Here is a 3,896-nt window from a genome sequence, read left to right on the forward strand (position 1 = left end):
GAAAAGCGATTGACCAAGTGTATAGAGTTCCAAGGAGATTATGTTGAAAAATAAAAAAAAATTTACCCAAAAAAAATTGTTTTTATACTTCATTCTAAGGACGTATTGAACTACCCTCGTAATATTACATCATACATGTTTGCTCGGATTCAGAGTTGTTTAAGGCTTCCCGTTCAATCACCAAAGTTAAGCAGCGCTTATCGCGGTTATTCTCGAATGGAGGCCATCGTACTATTAATATTATATTGTTTAAAGATAATCTTAAATGTTTAGAAAGACCTTTAATATAAGCTTTCAGATAAATTTAGGTCAGTTTTTTCTATAAGTTTCAATTCATTTTTTTAGATATCTGTTGTATAGTTTTATGAATTTCCTCCTGATTAATGCTACTGATTAATTGATGTGGATAATTATCTTGTAATAAGGTTATTTTAAGTTTATCTCAGTTTTTTTCTGAATTTGATATTTCTTAATTTTACATATCTGTCAATTAGACCTTTCAGTAGAGAAACTTTTTTGTAAAATATATGATGAGAATTATAACTAAGGTAATATCCTGACGAAGAAGGCTTTTTATACCAATTGGTAGTTTAGTCAACTTAAGGTTTTTTTATAATCCATAAATAAATATAATTTATTGAATTTTTCATTTATTTTTGAATTCGCAATATCAACAATAATTTACATATAGCATTTGCAAATGTTTTTGTTGCAATTAAGAATTCACTTTCTGTTATTTTAGTTTTATTCGTATTGGGAATTAATTTTTCTTCTATACAACCTAATTCAAGATCTATTGAAATACTATGACAAATATTGATACTGCAATTTACAAAAGACCAGCATATGTATGTGTAACTTAAATATTTTTTAGTTTGTCTTTTAGATCCTAAAATTTCTTAAATAACGCACTAGAATTTCCACAACATTTTTCTGAATGGTTCAAAAGAACTATTAGTAACCCATAAAAAAGTGAAATTTAAATAAAATTCTATAAGTACATTTGTAGGAAATCCTATAAGTTAAATATAAAAAGTTTCACAAATCAAATTCTATCAACATAATGAAAAGAAATTATATTTGATTTAATCAAGCGAATGTCACAAATAAAAAACTATTAGCGGATTTCATAAAACTTTCTATTAAATTCTATCCATCTAGAAACCCTATACTATTCAATCATCATTAAACTCATTGATACTCTATTAAATATTAACGGCACTCATCTTGTATTCAGTTCTGTCTTCAAAAATCTTGGATATTTCTATCAAAATTTATCTGTTTAGAAATTGTATACTTTTCTATGAATAGTTTCTCATTAAAACTCTATTGCATCTTATTGATTCAAGACTTGTATCAAATCCCATGTTAATATATACCATAACTTTAAATAAAATTATATTTTTATAGAAATCTCATACTTTTTCGCTAACAACATCTCATTGTAACTCTTATCAAATCTTAAAGGCAAACATATTGTATCCTATGTTCCAGAACTTTAGACATTATTATAAAATTGTAGCTGTTGAGAAATCGTGTATTTTTCTATCAACAGTTTTTCGTTGAAATTCTGTGGAATCTTATCGATACAAAACTTCTATCAAATCCTATGTTTCTAAATGTCAGAATTTTCGATCAAATTCTATCTGTTGAGAAATCTTGTGCCTTTCTGTCGGCAATTTCTCATTAACACCCCATTCAATCTTAACGGCGCCAATCTTGTATCAAACCCAATGTTCCAGAATCTTGGATATTTCCATCAAATTTTATCTTTTAGGAAATCGTATACTTTTCGCTCAACGATTTCTCATTGAGACTCTACCAAATCCTATCTTTGCAGAACTTGTATCAAATTTTAGACTACAAAGTTTTCAAATTTCTATCCATCGAAAAATTTTATATTTTTCTATCAGCAAATTATCATCAATCCTCTATTAAATATTATCCATACAGAACTTATATCAAATCCAATCTTCTAATATTTCAAAAATATTAATGAAATTATATCCATTTTACTTTTTTAGAATATTTTATCATTAAAACTCTATGAAATATTATCAATATAAGACTTGTATCAAACCCTATGTTTCTAAATTCTAGAACTTTTTATCAAATTTTATCTGTTGAGGAATATTATACTTATCCATCAACAATTTCTCATTGAAATTCTATGAAATCTTATCGATTCAATACAATGTTTCAAACAATGATCACATGTTTATAAACTCATTGAAACTCTGTTAAATCTTAATGTCTCTTAACCTCGCATAACTTGTATCAAATCCTATCTTACAATAGTTCGGAAATTTCTAACCATCTATAAATCTTATACTTTTCTATTCGCAGATTCCAATTAAACTTCTATTAAATCTTATCCATGCATAAGTGATATTTTCCAATCATGCTATCTTTCGAAGCATTGAAGATAGAGAGTTATATCTATTTAGATTCATAGTAGTTTCAAAGTTACCAATTTGGAAACATTGAAATTTGAAAACCAATTGGAAAGCATTTTGAAGACATTACATCATTGAATTAAGTTTGAGTGTCGTCAACGTAAAATTTTCAGAAATTTCAATCCATCAAGAAATCTTAAATTTTTTATTAACGGTTTCTCATTAAAATTATATAAAATCTTATTGGCACAGGACTCTGATCAAATCCTATGTTCTAGAATCTGGTAAGTTGTTATTCAACTCTATCCGTTGATAAATTTTATACTTTCTAACAATAGCTTCTCATTGAAATTCTATCAAATCTAATGCACTCTAGACTTTTACGAAATCCAAGGTATCAAAACTTTGGAAATCCCTATCAAATTGTATCCCTCGAAAAATCTTATTATTTCCTCTCTACTGCTTCTCATTGAAATTTCATCAAATCTTATTCACTGAAAACTTGTGTCGAATCTTACGCATCAACCATGCCAACTATGAACCCACTGCTTACTTTGTAGATATTGCACTACTATTTTATTGGTTGGGACAACCAGTTTATTAGTTGCCAGTACCAATTAAATAGTCACTCCAACTAACGACATTTTTGTGTTGACTAATGAAATGACAGTGACAACTAATAAAACAGCAGTACCATATTTTACAAAAAATAGTTGGTCCAACTAACCATTTTTTCAGTGAATAAAATCGAATGTAGAGTGGAATGATCTACTTGTTTAAAAACTTGAGCAGTGTTTAGTTTCGAAGACAAGCAAGTAGATACCAGTTTTATAAAGTTGAAAATGTAACATATCGAGCACCGGAAATGATAAAGTGGAGAGACAACCTGCAAAATTGTCTCATGCTTAGACTGCATAAATTGTAGCTGTACATGATACATCCTGCATTAAACAGAATAATATCAGCCGGATCGCGTTATAGAACACGTCGTCTCGCGTTCCAATGTAAACTGTTTGTAGTGTAATGGTCGTGCGCGTATCAGTTAATGAACGAGACCAGAGTGTCTGGTCGATTATGTCTCATTCACCAATTAGGATTACGCAGTCTTGGTACTGTTCCAGGACTGCGATTAGAGGTCCGATATCGACACGATAATCCGGTACAAATAACGAGGACTCTCACTGCAAAACTCGATCTAACCAGGAATTCAATTCTGGGACAAATTATCTTACAGGCGAAGATCAACTCATTCCATTTCGTGTTAACTTATAAACCAGTACTATCATGAGAATTTTGTTATTTTATTAATTTAAATGCTTGAAAATAAACTAATGTTAGGTACCAATCAAACAGGGTAATTTCATATATGTGAGGTAAATTCGGACATTCCTAAATTTATAGTTTAAGTTACTTAAGGGAATTTTAACTAGAATTTAGAACCAGTTGACGCTTCACTAAAACCTTAACTGGTTCTTGATTCTGGTTAAAACCCCCTTAAGT

Source organism: Belonocnema kinseyi, chromosome 7 (assembly GCF_010883055.1).
Source record: "Belonocnema kinseyi isolate 2016_QV_RU_SX_M_011 chromosome 7, B_treatae_v1, whole genome shotgun sequence".
In the NCBI taxonomy this organism is placed as follows: domain Eukaryota; kingdom Metazoa; phylum Arthropoda; class Insecta; order Hymenoptera; family Cynipidae; genus Belonocnema; species Belonocnema kinseyi.